Source organism: Mobula birostris, chromosome 1 (assembly GCF_030028105.1).
Source record: "Mobula birostris isolate sMobBir1 chromosome 1, sMobBir1.hap1, whole genome shotgun sequence".
Taxonomy (NCBI): Eukaryota; Metazoa; Chordata; class Chondrichthyes; order Myliobatiformes; family Myliobatidae; genus Mobula; species Mobula birostris.
The window spans coordinates 57679305-57700737 of NC_092370.1; positions in this window are offsets into that span (position 1 = coordinate 57679305).

A 21433-nucleotide genomic window follows, 5' to 3' on the forward strand; every position below is an offset into this window, starting at 1 on the left:
GTACCTGGCCACATACTAAATACCTGTGCTGATCAACTGGCTGGTGTGCTCACCGAGATCTTTAACCTCTCGCTTCGTCAGTGTGTGGTACCCACCTCCTTTAGGCTGGCTTCAATCACACCTGTGCCCAAGAAAAGCGTGATGATCTGTCTCAATGACTATCACCCAGTTGCACCTACATCCACAGTGCTGAAGTGTTTTGAGAGGCTGGTGATGAAACATACCAGTTCTTACCTGAGAGGTGACTTAGATCCGCTCCAATTTGCCTATTACGGCAACAGGTCCACAGCAGATGCCATCTCGTTGGCTCTTCACCTAATCCTGGAACATCTGGATAGCAAAGCTGCATACATCAGGAAGCTCAGCATTTAATCATTCTTGCCATCATCCCCTCAAAACTAATTAATAAGCTCCAAGACCTTGGCTTCGGTAACTTATTATGCAATTGGATCCTGGATTTCCTCACTTGTAGACCCCAGTCAGTTCAGCTTGATCACATTTCTTCCATGATTTCTATCAGCACAGGTGCACCACAGGGCTTTGTGCTTAGACCCCTGCTCTACTCGCTTTACATCTATGACGGTGACAAAGCACAGCTCTAATATCATATTCAAGTTTGCTGTTGTGGGCCGAATCAAAGGAGGTGATAAATCAGCATACAGGAGGGAGGTTGAAAATTTGTCTGAGTGGTGTGATAGGAACAACCTCTCACTCAATGTCAATAAGATGAAGGAACTGATTGTAGACATCAGGAGAGGGAAACCGGAGATCCCTGAGCTTGGAGGATTAGAGGTGGAGAGGGTTAGCAATTTTAAATTCCTGGGTGTTCTTATTTCAGAGGACCTGTTCTGGACCCAGCATGTAAGTGTATTTGTGAAGAAAATATGACAGTGCTTCTACTTTCTTAGGAGTCTGCAGAGGTTCAGCATGACAGCTAAAACTTTGACGGACTTCTACAGATGTGTAGTGGAGAGTGCATCAGGGGCTGGTATGCAAACACCAATGCATTTGACTGGAGAATCCTACAAATGGTAGTGGATTTGGCCCACTATATCACGGGTAAAGCCCTCCCAACCACTGAGCACATCTACATGAAACACTCTCACAGGAAAGCAGCAACTGTCATCAGAGATTCTGCCTTCCCAGGCAATGTTCTTTTCTCACTGCTGCCATCATGTACTCTGATGATAAAATTTACTTTGATTTTGACCTGTAAAAGGCCATGCCCTCAATATTATGAGATAAGTTGCACACAGCATATCATGAACTCCAGTGTCCAAACTTCTTTAATGGGAGAAACATGCTTCCACTATTCTTGAAATTAGAAAATTTCATGTTTCTCTTGCAAGTACCATAAAAGTTGTTCAGTGTTCAGGGCAATTATGGGCATATCCTCCCTTCATTTCAATGCATCCCAGTCCTTTGGACTAATGATCTCTGTTCTTGCTTCTCAGAATGAGAGGAGTACAGTCCAGCCATTTTACCCAATCTGACATACAATTCACAATTCAGGATTGTTTAATATCATTTCCAGTACACAAGATGTAAAGGAGACAAAATAATTGTTAATTCAGATGTGATGCAACATGTAAAAACACATGAAGATAAAGAATACAATAATAAAAACATGCAATAAAGATAAATTCATAAGATAGCTGATCCAGTACATATAGGTTGATTATACAGTATGTACAGAAAGAGATGTTAGGTACAAGAGTGTCTGTACATAAGGTATATCTGACAGGAAATGATAAAGAGTGGTGCTAGGGGGTGTGGTGGAGTGGGTTGTGTGAATGGAGGTGTTGATAAACCTTACTTCTTGGGGAAAGTTACTGTTTTTGAGTCTGATAGGCCGGGCGTGGTTGTTCTGTAGCCTCCTCCCTGATCAGAGCGGGAAAGCCGCCCATGAGCAGAGTGGGTGGGATTCATCACGATATTGCTGGCCTGTTCCCAGAATATTTCTGTATATATGCCCTTGATGGCAGGTAGGCTGGTGCTCATGATGCACTGGTAGTGTTTGACCACCCGTTGTAAAGCTTTCCTGTCCACCACAGTGCAGTTTCCATACCATGCATTGACACAGCACGTTAGGATGCTCTCTACTGTGTACCTGTAGATAGTGACGAATATTGATATGCACAGTCCAGCTCTCTGCAGCCTCCTCAAAAAGTAGAGGCATTGATGTCCTTTCCTGATTGTGTGTAATATGTTCTGAGATCATGAGAGGGCAAGCGAGAAGCGCACTGCCAGGAGTTTGAAACTGCTTGCAGTTACCACTGCTGTGAAGCTGATGGAAAGAGGAATGAGAATGATACAAGTTCTCCTGAAATTGATAACCATCTCCGTTGTCTTGTTGACATTGAGGAAGAAGTTATTTGCCTGGCACCAGCCCTTGAGCTCTTCCACCTCCTCTCCGTAGGCTGTATCGTTGTTATTGGTGATGAGCCCCACCACCACTGTGTTATCAGCGAACTTTTCAATGTGATTGCTCAGGAGTTTGGCCATGCAGTGGTGTGTGTGCAGAGTATATAGCTGTGGACTCAGTACAAAGCCCTGGAGGACAACTGTGCTGAGCATTATAGGGATATGAGTTGTGCATCCTGACCGTCTGGGGTCTGCTGGTTAGGAAGACCAACACCCTGTTGCGCAGTGGTATATTTAGACCGAGGGGTAGGAGTTTGCTCTCCAAGGTCTGTGGGACAATGGTGTTGAATGGCGAATTGAAATCCAGTAAGAGTATTCTAACATAAGTGTCCTTGTTCTCTAGCCGTATCAGGGCCAGGTGCATGACAAATGTTATGGCATCTGTCATAGAGCAGTCTGTCAGTAAGCATATTGGTGAGTGTCCCCTGTGGCAGGAACGGACGTCTATCTTTACCTTCCAAACTCAAAATCAGTAGAAAAATCAGTAACAAAAAAACTGGGATATTAAATAAAGCTTTAGCACTATAGGGCCCACTTTTCATCACATAGAGACAACTGCAACACACATTACTGCTGCCAAAGAGTAGGCCGAGGAAACAAGAAAGACGGGTAGAACACTACACTCACCCTACAGGACATTAGCTTAAAATAAGAGCAGTTGGGTCCAGATCAGGTCTACTGTGCTTCAGGAGACCAACACATCTTGTGGGCTACCATTCACAGAACTCGATGAGTAAGGGCAAGAGTGTTGCTTGGTCATCAAGTCAAGTCAAGTCGCTTTTTATTGTCATTTTGACCATAAACTGCTGGTACAGTACACAGTAAAAATGAAACAATGTTCCTCCAGAACCATGGTGCTACATGAAACAACACAAAGCTACACTAGACTAAGTGAGACAACACAAGGCTACACTAGACTATGTAAGACATGAGGACATCCTTAAAAATGAGTAACGTCAGAAGAAATTTCATGATTTGTCCTGATACCTCGAAGTAAATTTCATTGATACATGAAAGCTCTTCGTAATCAACCGCCACCTTCAACTCATCACTGACCATTTACACCTGACACTTGTTCCTCCCCAGTTAAGTATTCGGAATCAGGTTTATTATCATTGACATATGTTGTGAAATTTGTTGTTTTGCACAGCAGTACAGTGCAACATGTACATAAAATACCAAAATTACAATAAGAAATATACAGATATAAAATACAAGTAGTGAAAAAGAGATCAAAAATAATGAGGTAGTTTTCATGAGTTCATGTACCATTAATAAATCTGATGGCAGAGGGGAAGGAGTTGTTCCTAAATTGCTGACTGTGTGTCTTCAGGTGTCAGGAAATGTAGGGGAGGCTTGACCCAAAGGCAGACCAGTGGAGTTGATTCAGCAATGATAACCTCAATCATAGACTGCAAAAATAACAAGTGACGAGAGGCTACAAAATAAGAGAATAGGTACTAAACACTACAGGCAACAAGGTAACTGAAGACTAACAGCAAATGGCTGGGGCTGGCTGGTTCAAGGGGTGAACAAGGACTGTGTACGAGATCCTGGTTTAAGTAGGCTGCAAGCGATGAGTTGGAAACAAATGGCAAGTGACGCTTGTTAGCTGGAGGAGACTTGGAGGTGCCGACCTGTGCAGGCTGGACATTCAGGCTCCAGTATCTTCTCCATTCTTCCTGATGGTAGTAATGAGAATAGGGCAGGTTCTGAGTGATGTGTGTCCATAATGATGGATGCTGCCTTTTTGAGGCATCGCCTTTTGAAGATGTCCTCGATGTTGGTGAGGCTACTGTCCATCATGGAGTCATGGCCCTTTGTCATGGAGTCATATTCTCACTGAGCAAGGTATGATTTCATTGCAGGGCGCTAGACTCTGTGACACGAGGAAGAGCAGCAACATACTACAAGGGAACAGTTTGATATTCCCATGGAGCAGAGGGATTCCACGGGTTGCTCTTGTAAACCACTAAAGTTACAATCATAAGCATAATACTGTATTCAGTTGACACAGACCTGTTACCCATGTAGCACAGCAGATTGCCTCTTGCATATGTAGTAAGATGTCACTTAGGGGCAGATTGCTCTTATACTGAAGGAAAGAAAGTGTATTTGGAAGATAATTTCTCATATAAATGAGCAGACATGTGTCTTCAACTCCCACAAACCTTAATTAGGAGCAGAATCCTGTGTTACTCAGTTTATTTGATTTTAGTCATAATGTAAGTCACCCTTTGCGTAACTATCTCAATTCTGCTCTCTTCATCAATTCACCCTGACCTATTGAGAATTTCTTATAGCCCTGGATATCACAGCTTTTACGTATCTTTTATTTGTGCTTTTTTCCCTCTAAGTTTCCTCATTAAACTGTTAACCAAGTGGCTTAAAATTAGCCTGAAGGAAACTGTGGCCTCAGTCTATTGAGATTTTATCCTCTGTCCTAGCCATGACCTAACTCCCTCTCCAAAACATAAAATTAGTTTGTTTCCTCAGTTTGTTAGTTCTGACAAAGGGCCTGACCTGTTAGGTTAGCTTTTTTTCCCTCCTTCATGTGATATCTGACTTGCTGAGCATTTCCATTATCTTCTGTTTATGTTTCAGATTCCCAGATTCTGCTGTTTTTATTTTTCATTACTGGTGGTCAGGGTCTAGAGGGTGATTCAATAGCACCATCCAATTGTTGTGCTTCATTTGTTGAGTCCTTAGGAGGTAGCGTGGTGCATAGGTTCAGCACATCAATGCCCCTTCCCCCCTCAACAGGACACCAAGTCAACTGCCTCTATAGTACTTCAGGCAGAACTTTTAATTCTGCCTCAGGGCTCACAATCTCACTCTACCTCTTTAATTGTCCTTGTTCATTAATTTAATCCTTTTTATGAGCTACTTGTGTCATCAATGTTGATTCTAAGTGATAGGAAGCAGCCATCCAGTAGCCAGACAATAGTGACATAGAGAAAATTGCAACAGGGTTCAGAAACTTTGGTGAAACCCAGGGGACACAAATGTTTAATTTTAAGACAAAATATTTTACAACAATATCTGATCGTCATCCTTAAATATGAATAGTTGTGAAAGCATAGTGAAAAACACTGTCATAATGTTCAGTTATCACTTGTTATTAAATAGGAATAACTATTAAATATTGTGGCATCAGTTAGCAAGATTTGAGAGGAATAATAAAGTAGCTGTGATGGGAATAACAGAGCAGACTTGATGGGCTAAATGACTTAACTCTGCTCTTATGTCTTAGAGTCTTATGGATACATTCAAATGCACTGTGTGCCATGTGAATGTGTCATTAACCATTCTTGATTTGACTGGTGCCTCCTTGTTGAAGACTGAAGCTGTGTAGCCACTACTCTTTTTATTTAAGATTTGTGGCTCATAATATTACTGCAATGATAGAGTTTGAGCCCAAAGCAAAGTTGTTTCGTTCCTTGGGGCTTTTCTTCCATTTCTTCTGCAGTCATTCTGGTTCCCATAGTTAGCAAATACATCATTAGAGGCAAAGGCTTGTAACAGAAACAATAAAATATGAGGAACATTGCACACATAGATGGAAAATCTTCTGTAATTTGCCCCTCCTAAAAGGACAAGCTCAGACGAGAGACTCCATTATAAAATGAGCAACTGTGTAAAGCATCAGCCCAGCACATTGATGGGATGACATTGTGAAGCAGTGCATCTATCTTTGATTACCAACAGTTTTACCCGGTTATACTCCTTTGAAGCAATTAATCTGAGCAATGATTTAGTATAACCTATAAAGTATCATGAGGGATTTTCCATTGGTAAATGAAAGTAGAATTAATTGGATTGAAAGGAGAATATATTCTTTGAATAATTATCTGAACAACTTGTTGTAAAGTGGATTATTTTCAGTTATTATGATCCTTACTTTCTAGCTGCATTTTATGTTGTGTGTGGTCAGTATTTAAAACAAGGATTTTACCTGCAGAGATCAGAATAAGGGATTTTTTTAAATTTATGGAGAACTATTCTCCTTTATGCCACCTAATAACTATGTAATTTAAACAGGGGGTAGGGCAAATATGAGTCTTTCTCTGGTTAGTAAGATCTAACAAGTGTGGTGCCGTAGGGATCGTTGCTAAGATCTTGGTCTTTTATAATTTTTATAAATTACTTGGATAAAGAGGCCAAAGCTATGATTACAAAACTTCTTGTGAACATAAAGTGGGAAATTAACTTGAGGGAAACAGAAGGCTGGTATTCAGGAGAAACAGGAAGGGAAGCTCAGGATGTTTCTGTTTACTGCTAGGAGAATTGTACATGAAGGTGGGGAGATTATGATTCAGTTATATAGGGTATTGGTCAGACCACATCTAGGATACTGTTTACAATATTAATCTTCTTAAGTGGAAGATTTTTAATACAATGGAAACACTTCAGAGAAGGTCTATTGGACATACACCTGGAATAGATGGATTGTCTTTAGAGGAAAATTTGGATAAGCCTGATTTGTATACATTTGAGTTTAGAGGTGAACAGGGACTTTACTGAATCATGAAAGATCTTGACAAGGTGGAAGTGCAGAAAATGTTTCCACTTGAAGAAGAATCTTGAATAAGGTTGTCACATGTCAAAATAAAGGGCTGTCGATTTAAGAAATGAGAAACATCTTTTTCTCTCAGAGGCCCATGAGTCTTTAGAACTCGCTTCCTCAGAGGATGGCAGGGTATTTTTAAGATAGAAAGTTGATAAGGAGGGGGCTTGAAAGATGATCACAGGTAAATGGAAATGTGTAGGTGAGATTACAATCATAACAAAAGGCAGAGCAGGCTTGAGAGCCGATTGGCCAGCTGCTGCTCCTAAGGAAAATATTTTTACAAAGATGGGTCTCTTGATATCATGAAGCCTGTCTGATCAGATGGTTTTTTTGTTCACTGTTCCCCTGGCAGTACAGACCCATGTGCCCTTGCAGCATATCATGTAAACATCTGAGTGCCTAACACAGGATCTTTTTACAAAATACTTCGCTATGTCTGTGTCTCTTCAATTGCAGCTAACAAATAATGATCAAAGACTTCTGAGAAATAGAATTGCAAGATATGTTTTTGAACTGCCAAGACTAAAGATGTGTTTATCTACAGTTTGTAAAGAAACAACATCAAAGCCAACTCATTAGTGTATGAAATACCTATTATCCCCAGCCTTTTTCTTACTAAAATGACTACATGATCATTGAAAAGTCTTCCATTAAAAAAAGAGAGTTGGCCTGACAAATTTTTGAACAGGTCACCATTGTATGTGTCTGTCAGACAGAGTCCTTTAGTGTATGAAGGACAGTAAGATTCTATTCTGTTTGCATAATCTTAACAGATATCTCACCAGAAAAATTGTACAGTGGGTGTGACTGTCCAAAGGCACACAGGGAAATCTCGAAAAGGATAGATTCAGCACCAGAGAGATCTCCGTTGCCAAGGTCAACCACGGATGTTGCATCGTAGTCGACACGCATGCTAGTACGCAAGCCAGAGCAGTACAATATGGGGGAGCAAGCTGTTGCCCAGGCAGCAGGCTCCCCCTCTCCATGCAGCTGATGAATCCAAAGGAATGGCAGGGACTGATACAATTTGACACTAGCGCCACCACAAGAGTTGCCAGCCAACACTGAACTCAATGGAGGATTGCTTTAGGGACTCTAACTCCAGATTTTTCCTTGGAGTTTATCCCCAAAGCCTTCCCCAGAAGTGGGTATAGTAGCAAGGCAGCAGAGGTTTAAGATCAGTGTTTTCTTTCTCCTGGATAAGCTGGCAACCACAGCTGACAAGCCCATCTGTATGGATATGATAACCCTGGGGGTAGTGATTAAAGATATATAACTTGTCATTCGAATAATTTTAAAATTGAGTTGAACTCAACTTGCAGTCTCAGAGTGTTTGCAAACAGCATAGCTGATTGTTGGGGCATATTCTTTGTATGAAAATGACAAGCTGCAACCCATTTTCTGGAGAATGTGGGGCCATCTGCTGCTAAAAGATCCTCAGCAAACCTAGTTTGAAGTTTGCTTAGATTATTTTTATTGATCCATTCTAGAGACACTGCCAGCAACAATTTTCTCCTTAAGCCAGTCATAGACCACAGGGATAAAGTTATTCCTTTTTAGAAGAAGGCAACCTTATTTTAAATGCACAAGCAGAAGAAGTTCAGACAAACATGAAATCAAATTTACTTTGAAAAATTCAACATGACCTATCAAGGACAAGATTAATGCATAGTTTTATGTGATACTTGGGCAATGGTTGCTGCCAAAATCCATATCCAGAAGCCTGCATGAATACTGGACCCCTCCCCCCTTTACACAAATATGTGTGCAATTTCTATTTATTTATTCTTTCATGTACATATTCTTTCTACTTTATTCTCAATGCTGTACACCAGAATTCTATAAACTGTTTTAGGGATTTATTTCATTCTGTGCTTTGGACTTGGTGAGGGTGGAGAGAAGATGGCTGGGTGATCAAGAGAGCTCTTACATTTTCTGGATGATTTGTAAGCCAAGATTCTTAATCATACCCAGGATTCATCTCCACTCTAGACTTTTCAGAACCTCATAAATCATGCTGTAGGCATTCTGACACCAAGGAATTCATGTAATTTCTTTTTCTTTGTAATTCAAATTTTTATTATTATTTATTCTTATTTTACAAAGCAGCATAGCATATCATAGAGCAGATAGAGTACAGCATATTTACACAGCCATCCCATGACAGGAAAACAAGTAAAACTTGTTTTAACAACAGAAACAGAAAGAAGTTCTAATTTAAGTTTACAACCAAAATTGATCCCACGCGTCTTGCACTTTTCCCTCACTGCTAATTCTTCCCAACATGTGTTCATATGATGAAATCTTAATCATTTCCTCAGTCCATTCCTTCACAGTGGGATATCTGGGTTTTTCCCACTTTTGCAATATAATTCTTGCAGCTGTGATGAGACCCACCTTTAAAATAGTGAACTTGTCATTGTTTACATTAGGTATCATTATCCTATCACCCAGGAGACAAAGCCATGAGCACAAGGGCAGTGTGGAACCCGACCAACTCCCCAACAAATCAAGAACTTTACACCAAAATGGACGAACCATGGAACACTCCCAAATCATGTGAAAATATGTGCTCACCTCATTTTTTTACATTTCCCGCATAAATTATTATCAACAATCCCCATTTTGTGAATCTAGCTGGTGTCCAATAATATCTGTGTACTATCTTATACTGAATAAATTTCCCTCTCGCTTCCTTAATATGTCTACCCACATTTGATAAAATATTTGACCACTTATTATCCTCAATATCGCTTCCAAGATCCTTCTGCCATACTGCTTTGAGATTGTTACAGGATTCACCCACAGAGTGCTTGAACGTTTTATAAAACACTGATGCTTTATGAGCTTCCTGTGGTAATGTAAAGTATTCAGTTAAAGGATTACTTTGTTCTTGAATATGCTACTAATGCAATGTCTTATTTGCAAATACTTCCAAAAATTCTCTTTATCCACAAGGTTATATTTCCTCTGCAAATCCACATATGACATAAAAATCCCATTCTCAGAGATCTCCTACTGTATTTACACCTTTAATCTTCCATTCTTTCCAGTACACCATTCTTTTCCCAATGCATATCTCAAGGTTATTCCAGAGCAAGGAGTATAACTGGTTTAAGTGTGACATCCTACAGGCTTTATGAATTGTACTCCGCACACTCCTTGAGTGAGATAGTATAGGATTTAGATTAGTCTTGTTTTCCACATGTTGTGAGAGGATATTAAGGGGAGAATGTGGTGCAGCCAGGCTCTGTTCTATAATTACCCAATCTAAATCAACATCAGCCCTGTCCCAATGTTTAGCTAACTTGGTCATTTCAAAGGATAATTTATATGCCCTGATGTCTGGTAGACTGAGCCCACCCATGTCCCTGGACATACACATCTTACTCATTTTAATTCTGGGCTTCTTCTTATCCCATAGAAAATCCCTGATAATTTTTTTGTATTGCTTGTAGATCAATCTGATATATTTAAAGGAAGCATCATAGAAAGATAGTTAAACTGAGGTGCTATGACCATTTTAACTACATTGACTTTACCCCAGAGTGACAGTCACAGTGTCCCCCACTTATCCAGATTGTTTATTAACCTACTCAATAATGGGTCTGTGGTAAACCATGTATATATGTTGTAACTCGGTTACCTGTCTGGACACACCCCTCTGCTGACTGCCCCTGTGGCTCCTCCCACAGAGTCCTGTATAAAGGTGTTCGCCTTGCCCCTCCCCCTCAGTCCGGGGGCAGACACTCACTGTGGAGGTCGTATTGTACAGCGAATAAAAGTCTTTCAGTATTTTACCAAAATCAATCTTTTGGAGTAATTGAAGGTGCTTCAGGGTCATAATTTAAAGTGATTATTTCATCCAAATTCTGACTAAGTTTGACCCCTAGATACTTCATTCCAACTGGCACCCATCTGAAATTAAACTGAGATACTGAATTTGAAAAACACAATTTTGACATTAACATAGCCTCAGATTTATTGCAGTTGATTTTATAACCAGATACCTCAGAGTATAATTGAATTGTTTTCATTAGTGGGGGTAAGGAGTTAGAAGGGTCACTAATCAGTAATAAAATATCGTCGGCATATAACATCAGCTTATGCTCCTTTCCACCTCCCTTCACTAATATTTGAATCTGCCCTAATCATGATTGCCAGCAGTTCAAAAAAAAATCATAAACAACAGTGGGGAGAGGGGGCAGCCTTGGCGTGTACCCTGTGAAATGTTGAAAAATGGGGATATGATACCATTTGTAATAACTGCAGCCTTAGGGTTTTTATACAAAATTCTAATCCATGATTTAAAGATAGAGCCAAACCCAAAGAATGTGGTTAAAAATCTCCACTCAAGCCTGTCAAAGGCCTTTTCGGCATCCAGGGAGATGGCAGTAACTGGGATACTACTTGGGGAGTTCAGTCATATTAAGTGCAGTAATCTCCTTAAATTGCCAGTTGAGGATCTGCCTTTAATGAAGCCAACCTGGTCAGTATTAATTATAGATGGCAATACATTCTCTAATTGCAAAGCCAGTATTTTAGTCGGTATCTTACAGTCCACATTAATTAAGCTTATAGGCCTATAATTGGAGGGATCTATTGCCTCCCTGTCCTTTTTTGGGATCAATGATATTAATGCTTCATTAAATGTATTTGGTAAAGATTCCAAATTAAGTGCTTCTGAAGAGATTTTTGTTAGAATAGGAGCCAATATGTCCAGAAATTTCTTATAATATTCAACTGGGAAACCATCCATACCTGGAGATTTCCCCATTTTCATAGCCGCAATAGCTCCTCTGACCACATCCTCAGTAATTGGGGCATCCAAGGACTCAGCTTGTTGTGGGGATAATGTAGGCAATTTTATGTTAGCAAAAAACTGATTCAGTTCCTCTTGGTCATGGTTAAACGGTGATGCATATACATGTTCATAGAACTGTCGAAAGACTTCATTTATTTCTTTAGATGATGACACTAATGTATCCCCTTTCTTAATTACAGGTAAAACACTATTCGTATTCTGCTGCTTTAAATATCATGCCAGCAGCTTACCAGCTTTGTCACCATCTTCATAGAAACTTGTTTTTATTCTAAATTCAGTAATGCATATTCTGCTCCTTTGTTATATATTTTATTTAGCTGGAATTTCAAATTGCACAGATCTTTGTATAAGTCATTGGCATATTGTCTTGCTAAAAACCTTTTCCAATGTGGTTATTTCTGCCTCCAGATTTTTATTTGCTCCATACTTTCTTTCTTCCTTTTAGATGTTGTGCTATTAATTTTCCTCTTATATACACCTTGGATGCCTTCCATACCGAGGACAGCTTTACTGTGGTCCCTGCATTCGGTTCAAAAAACAAAGTCAGATCCTCAGCCAGTTTACCACTGAACTCCGCATCTTTTAACAGCATAGTATTCATTTGCCATCTACGCCTCCTTCCCCTTTCAGTATCTAAATCAATTTGAATTTCAACCGGTGCATGGTCTGATAATGCTATCGGGCCAATTTTACAGTCTATCACCTGTTCAACAATGGAGTTGGATATTAGAAAAAAATCTATTCTAGAGTAGGATTTATGTTGATGAGAGAAAAAATGTATATTCTTTTCCGGATGGATTCACCAATCGCCATATATCCACCAGACCGATATCCTCAATAAGTTGATGTAAGGCAGCCCTGTCCCTAGGTACTGGTGATGTCTGAAATTTGCTTTTATCAATAACAGGGTCCATTACTTGGTTAAAGTCTCCTGCTAAAATTATTTTTCCTTCCTTGGTGCCTAAAATTTCGTTCACCTTGTTAAGAAAGTCTGGGTCTTCCTTATTAGGTGCATATATGTTACAAAGTACTACTTTCACCCCATTAATGAGTGCATCTGTACAAATTCTCCTGCCTTCCTTGACTTTAAATTCTCCAAGCAATACAAAATTAAGTTTTTTGTTAATTAAAATCATTGTCCCATTTTGTTTGCTATTAAGTGATGAATAGAATACCTGGCCCACCCAATCTCTTTTACATTTCAGTGCTTCAACATCTTTAAAATGTGTTTCCTGGACAAATGCAACATCAATTTGTTTACCTTTAAAGTATGATAAAATCTTTTTCCTCTTGATTGGGTTTCCACACCCATTAATGTTCCATGATATGAAATTAACCATTTTCATGTCCCAAACTTCATGCACACATATGCAAAAATATACATTTTCCCAGATGGCTGAGTCTGGAATGCAATAACTCTGAAAAAATAATCCAAAAAAAACCCTGCTGTACTCTATCCCCGTGCTCAATTATTACCAAAAAACACTGCAAATACTGTGTTCTCAAACAACAAGTAAACAACCAACATAACCCAAAAACATATAAATAATACATTCCTGCTAGATTAACTAACAAATAAAAACAAACAGGCAGGATAAGCTCCACAAAGAAACAGAAAAGAAAAAGACACAAGATATGGTCCGCAAAGTGCCGTGCCAGCTAGCAAGCTTCACCCTAATCAAACTGCTTCATCCAGCTTCCCACCCATCCTGTTATACCTAAAAAGTTATCTCCACCTATTACTGTGATCAAATCCTGTCTCTCAGTCAATGCTAGCGAAGCAGTTTTTCTGAATGAATTTCTCTGCTTCTGCATCAGTAGTAAAGAACTTGTTCTTTCCTTTCCACATGAAGCATAGAACTGCTGGATAAGTGAGTGTGTACCTCACGTTGACTTTTTGCAGCACTTTCCGAGCCGTAGTAAATGCGCTCTATTTTTCAGCCAGTCCTCTGGACATACCTGGAAAGAAGGAAACTTTGCATCCCTCCCACTCAACTCCTCTCTTTGCTTTGGCTGCTTGCAGCAATTTCTCTCTGGCCAAAGAGCGCAAGAATCATATTAGGACCGGCCTGGGGGGTGATCCCCACCCGGCCTGGGAGCCGATGCCCGATGCACCCTTTCAATCTCAAACTCTGCGTTCAGTTCGATGCCAAATCCTTCGGACATAATTCTTTGCACACACTAAATCAGACCGCCCGTTTCCACACCCTCCTTTAGACTGATCAGCCTGACATTGTTGCGTCTGCTCCTGTTCTCAAGCTCCTCCACACGGTTCCACAGCAGGTCCAAGCGTTTCTTATTCTGCTCGCTAGCACCCACCAGTTGCACAGTGGTGTCCTCCACACTGGAGAGATGGCCCTCGGCTTCTGTCAGCCTCTCTTGAATGACATTGACAGAGTTCTTCAACTCCATTTTTGATTCCTTAATCATAGATACATCAGCAGCCACCACGAGTAGAGTGGAACTCATACAACTAACCTCAGCCAGTAAATACTACATGTTGGAGCCTTGGTCCGTCTGTGTCGTTAGAGTGGCTTGAACTTCGGATTGTGGGCTCTGTCTTGTAGCCACGTGGCTCACTGTAGCACTGTTAGGTCTTGGCATCGTACAGAATTATCTCTCAAAGTTGTTATTAGCCCTCTTAGTGAAAAAATGAACAGTTTTTAACTGCAGGACAGCTGTATCCGGACAAGGTGGGATAAATATGCTCTAATTAATAAATTTTCATGGTGGGTTGTCGGAGCTCCGCTAACGTGCAGCCATCTTGCCCGGCACCCACATGACTCTAAATTCATGTAATTTCTCACAGAATTATGTCTATGAAGGTTCTCAGTCATCTAGGTCATCCTGTATCAAGCAGCAGTAAATGAAGCCAACTGGACTTGCTGTGTTGTCTAGAAGACATTTCACCCCACATCCGAGAGGCTTCTTCAGTTCTAATCCACACGGTGGGTAGTTTTCCAAATGATGGAAAACTGGAAAAACCATCCCTGAACAGAGGGAGTGGGATACGACATCACATCACCAATCAGCTACTTACAATCAATGTAGTCCAAACTCTCTACTCTGGTGTCTGCACAACAGTTTACATTTCCATTCATGCAAAGATAAGACTAATGGCTCTCTCATTAGCTCTATGACTCTTAATGAAACTCATGTGATTGCTATACCTTTAAACAGCTCAGAGTTTATAAGCCGGAAAACTACCCACCATGGATTAGAACTGAAGAAGCCTCTTGGATGAGTGGTGAAACCTCTTCTAGACAACACAGCAAGTCCAGTTGCCTTGATTTACCACTGTTTGATATTCTCACAGAAACGTCAGAGTACTTTTTAGTTTCATAATGGTATTTCCCTTGGGCATAGACACCACGCTAAATTCTGCTTAATTGGTAATTTGCATGTGTAAATAATTGTATATAATTGCAATTTGTCTCTACTAAAAGAGATCATTTCAATATGATCTTATTACAAAACTAATGTAGGATGAATCTGAAGATAGCATGAGATACAAATCTGGATCTTTAATACCCTATCATATCTAGTGATAACAAAAAGAAAATGAAGTTAAAACTGACGCAGGTTCATCACTGCCACTTTCATAATAAACCTTCTGTCTTTCCCTATCGTGCGGCACAAAAGCAGATAATTTCTCTTTGATACTTACTATCACCTTGATAAGCCCAAGAGAAATGAAGCATCACTCAGTAAATAAAATAGGTAAATTACTAAATTGGTTTATACTTGTCACATGTACTGAGGTGCAAAGAAAAATTTGTCTTGCACACCAATTTTACAGATCAACACATTGAAGTTGCACTGCACAGAGGCAATAAAAACAGCGTCATAATGAGGTAGAACAAGATCAAGAGTATCACATGAGGGAACCATTCAATTGTCTTAGAACAGTGGAATAGAAGATGTCCTTGAGCCTGGTGGTATGTACTTTCAGGTTTTTGGATCTTCTTTCTAATAGGAAGGGGAGAAGAGTGGCTGTCTGGGGTGGGTGAGATCTTTGATTATTAGATTAGATTAGAGTATGAGGACACGCAGTCCTCTTTTATTGTCATTTAGTAATGCATACATTAAGAAATGATACAATGTTTTTCCAGAATGATATCACAGAAACACATGACAAACTGACTTAAAAACTAACAAAAAATACATAATTATAACATATAGTTACAAAAGTGCAAAGCAATACCGTAATTTGATAAGAACAGACTATGGCATGGTAAAAGTCTCAAAGCCTCTTGAAAGTCTCATCATCTCACGCAGACGGTGAACCTCCAGCGCCGCAAACTGGCCGATGCAGCATCCTGGAAGCATCCGACCACAGTCCGACTCCGAGTCCGTCCGAAAACTCCGAGCCTCCGACCAGCTCTCCGACACCGCGCACCATCTCTGCCGAGCGCTTTGACCCCGGCCCGGCAACAGGCAATAGGCAAAGCCGAGGATTTGGGGCCTTCCCCTCCGGAGATTCTCGATCGCACAGTAGCAGCGGCAGCGAAGCGGGCATTTCAGAAGTTCCTCCAGGTGTTCTTCCATGCTTTTCATGGCTGTCTCCGTCAAATCCGGATTGTGCACAGCCCCTAGTTAACACATACGATATTCATTCGGAACAGCCACGCGCGCTGCGTCACGCCGCCATCTTCTCCTCCCTCTTATTATGTTGCCTGCTTTACTGAAGTAGTGAGAGGTGAACACCAGGGTGTAAAAATAGGGGACAAACTCTCCTCTACAATCACTCTGAGCACCAGTGCCCCAGAAGGCTGTGTACTCAGCCCCCTGCTGTACTCACTGTACACCCATGATTGTGTAGCCAAGTTTCCATCGAACTCAATATATAAGTTTGCTGATGACACCACAATTGTAGGCCATATCTCGGGTAATGATGAGTTTGAGTACAGAGAGGAAATTAAGAACCTGGTGGCATGGTGCGAAGATAATAACCTATCCCTCAACATCAGCAAGACAAAGGAATTGGTTGTTGACTTCAGAAGGAGTAGCGGAACACACGACCCCACTTACATCGGTGGTGCGCAAGTGAAACAGGTCAAAAGCTTTAAGTTCCTCGGGGTCAGTATCACAAATGACCTGACTTGGTCCAACTAAGCAGAGTCCACTGCCAAGAAGGCCCACCTGCGCCTTTACTTCCCAAGAAGACTAAAGAAACTTGGCCTGTCCCCTAAAACCCTCACTAATTTTTATAGATGCACCGTAGAAAGCATTGTTCTAGAGTGCATCACAACCTGGTATGGAAGTTGTCCTGTCCAAGACCGGAAGAAGCTGCAGAAGATCGTAAACACTGCCCAGCACATCACACAAACCAATCTTCCATCGCCATCTTTCTTCACCGTCTGTAATGGTCCTACCCGTTATTTCATCCTCCGTTGGATTCACGCCTGCAATCGCCGTTTTTTTGACTTTGTCATGTTAGGCAAAGATCGCAAGATCCTACATCTACGGACTCCAGAGCCTGCTGGCCCCGACGCTAGCAGGCATGAACTTCAGATTGCGGCCCCTGCCATTGATCTCACCGGCTCCAACACCTCAGAGCATATTCAAAACCCGGACTCCAGCAACGACCATGGAGACATTCAAGGTGATTGTGCAACCACCAACTGCGACTCCAGCCTTGAACTCCAGGCCGGGTCTTTATGTGCTGCTATTGTGACTCCCGTCTCCTCTTCCCCCACCAATACTCTGCAATCCCGTCTCCCTCAGATCCCACCGTCAGCTCCTGGGCCCTCAGAGGCTCCATCTTCCTCTCACCCCAACCCTCCCCTCTCCATTGACACCCCCAGCCTCCCCGCTCCACCCTCTGATCCCAGCTGTCATCCGTGCTGGGTCTTTACCATCCCCTCCGACCTTCAACTGTCGGAGGCAGAACGCTCTGTCCTCGGTAAGGGCCTCACCTTTGTCCCCCTTCGCCCACACCTCAGCGAGTTCCGTGTTTTCCATGATGCGGAACTTTTCTTCCTCCGTCTCTGTCTCCGAGCCTACTTCTTTGGCAAGGACTCTTCCACCCCCACCGATGACCCCTTCTCCCGTCTTCAACGCTCCTCTTCTTCATGGACACCCCGCTCTAGTCTTCTGCCTGCTCTGGATCTCTTTATCGCTAACTGCCGATGGGACATCAACCGTCTCGACTTCACCGCACCTTGTCCCCATTCCAACCTCACACCTTCGCAATGCTCTGCTGTCCACTCCCTCCGCACTAATCCTAACCTTATTATTAAACCCGCTGATAAGGGGGGTGCTGTTGTAGTCTGGCGTACTGACCTCTACCTTGCCGAGGCACAGTGACAACTCGCGGATACCTCCTCTTATTTACCCCTCGATTGTGACCCCACTAAGGAGCACCAGGCCATTGTCTCCCACACCATCACCGACGTTATCCGCTCAGGGGATCTCCCATCCACTGCTACCAACCTTATAGTTCCCACACCCTGCACTTCCCGTTTCTACCTCCTACCCAAGATCCACAAACCTGCCTATCCTGGCAGACCTATTGTCTCAGCTTGTTCCTGCCCCACCGAACTCATTTCTGCATACCTCGACACGGTTTTATCCCCCCTTGTTCAATCCCTTCCGACCTATGTTCGTGACACTTCTCACGCTCTTAAACTTTTCGATGATTTTAAGTTCCCTGGCCCCCACCGCTTTATTTTCACCATGGATGTCCAGTCCCTATATAATTCCATCCCCCATCAGGAAGGTCTCAAAGCTCTATGCTTCTTTTTGGATTCCAGACCTAATCAGTTCCCCTCTACCACCACTCTGCTCCGTCTAGCGGAATTAGTCCTTACTCTTAATAATTTCTCCTTTGGCTCCTCCCACTTCCTCCAAACTAAAGTTGTAGCTATGGGCACCCGTATGGGTCCTAGCTATGCCTGCCTTTTTGTTGGCTTTGTGGAACAATCTATGTTCCGTGCCTATTCTGGTATCTGTCCCCCACTTTTCCTTCGCTACATCGACGACTGTATTGGCGCTGCTTCCTGCACGCATGCAGAGCTCGTTGACTTTATTAACTTTGCCTCCAACTTTCATCCTGCCCTCAAGTTTACCTGGTCCATTTCCGACACCTCCCTCCCCTTTCTAGATCTTTCTGTCTCTGTCTCTGGAGACAACTTATCCACTGATGTCTACTATAAGCCTACTGACTCTCACAGCTATCTGGACTATTCCTCTTCTCACCCTGTCTCTTGCAAAAACGCCATCTCCTTCTCGCAATTCCTCCGTCTCCGCCGCATCTGCTCTCAGGATGAGGCTTTTCATTCTAGGACGAGGGAGATGTTTTCCTTTTTTAAAGAAAGGGGCTTCCCTTCCTCCACTATCAACTCTGCTCTTAAACGCATCTCCCCCATTTCACATACATCTGCTCTCATTCCATCCTCCTGCCACCCCACTAGGAATAGGGTTCCCCTGGTCCTCACCTACCACCCCACCAGCCTCCGGGTCCAATATATTATTCTCCGTAACTTCCGCCACTTGCAACGGGATCCCACCACTAAGCACATCTTTCCCTCCCCACCGCTCTCTGCATTCCACAGGGATCGTTCCCCATGCAACTCCCTTGTCCATTCGTCCCCCCCATCCCTCCCCACTGATCTCCCTCCTGGCACTTATCCATGTAAGCGGAACAAGTGCTACACATGCCCTTACACTTCCTCCCTTACCACCATTCAGGGCCCCAAACAGTCCTTCCAGGTGAGGCAACACTTCACCTGTGAGTCGGCTGCGGTGATATTCTGCGTCCGGTGCTCCCGATGTGGCCTTTTATATATTGGCAAGACCCGACGCAGACTGGGAGACCGCTTTGCTGAACATCTACGCTCTGTCCACCAGAGAAAGCAAGATCTCCCAGTGGCCACGCATTTTAATTCCACATCCCATTCCCATTCTGACATGTCTATCCACGGCCTCCTCTACTGTAAAGATGAAGCCACACTCAGGTTGGAGGAACAACACCTTATATTCCGTCTGGGTAGCCTCCAACCTGATGGCATGAACATCGACTTCTCTAACTTCCGCTAATACCCCACCTCCCCCTTGTACCCCATCTGTTACTTATTTTTATACACACATTCTTTCTCTCACTCTCCTTTTTCTCCCTCTGTCCCTCTGAATATACCCCCCCCCCTGTCTTTCTTCCCGGACCTCCTGTCCCATGATCCTCTCGTATCCCTTTTGCCAATCACCTGTCCAGCTCTTGGCTCTATCCCTCCCCCTCCTGTCTTCTCCTATCATTTTGTATCTCCCCCTTCCCCTCCAACTTTCAAATCCCTTACTCACACTTCCTTCAGTTAGTCCTGACGAAGGGTCTCAGCCTGAAACGTCGACTGCACCTCTTCCTAGAGATGCTGCCTGGCCCGCTGCGTTAACCAGCAACTTTTATGTGTGTTGCTACCATCCTTGGACTCACTTTACACCGCACACTGTCGGAGCAGTGCTGCCAGGATAATCAAGGACACGACCCACCCAGCCAACACACTTTTCATCCCTCTTCCCTCTGGGAAAAGGCTCAGGAGCCTGAAGACTCATATGGCTAGATTTGGGAACAGCTTCTTTCCAACTGTGATAAGGCTGCTGAACAGATCCTGACCGGTATCTGGACCGTACTCTCCAAATATCCAGACCTGCCTCTTGTTTCTTTTGCACTACCTTACTTTCCATTTTCTATTTTCTATTTATGATTTATAATTTAATTTTTTAATATTTACTATCGATTTGTACTTCAGGGAGCGGGAAGCGCAGAATCAAATATCGTTGTGATGATTGTACTTTCTAGTATCAATTGTTTGACGACAATAAAATATAAAGTATAAAGCCCAAGGTGGTAATGTTGTTTTCTGTGATGTGCTAAGCCATGCTTGCATGCCTCCTACATTTCCTTGAAGTCACGCGAAGGGCAGTTGTCATACCAAGACATGATGGATGCAGATAGGATGCTTGCTATGTTGTATTGACATAAGTTGGTGAGATTCAAAGGGGACATACCAACTTTCTTTAGCCTCTTAAGGAATTAGAGGAACTGGTGAGCTCTCTTGCCCATAGGGTCAACATGGTTGGATTAGGACAGGCTATATTGATGATGTTCACTCCTAGGAACTTGAAGCTTATGACCCTCTCAACTTTGTATAATTGATGTATGCAGGCACAAGTACAACACCCCCTTCCTGAAGTCAATGACTGAAGGCTGCTCTGGGACTCAATTTTGTACTGCTATTGTCTCTTGGCATCTCTGGTAGCTTTATGGAGGTCATATCTCCATATTAAGTAACAACCAAAGACCATCTTAATTTTCTTTCCTGATGATGAATTAAAATCCCACCATCCAAGGTAAAATTGCTGCCACAAGCAACATAAATATATTTTTTATATTTCTTTAGACAATGTTGTTATAGTAAGTGATATTAACTTGTCATATTGACTGGACTCCCATACTGTAAAGGTTTAGGTGGGATAGAGTTTGTCAAGTATATTCAGTTTTGTTTCCTAAATCAGTACATAGAGGTGCCAACGAAAGAGTGTGTGATACTTGATCTGGTATTAGGAAATGAGTCAGGGCAGGTCAGAGACATTTGTGTAAGGGAACACTTTGCATCTAG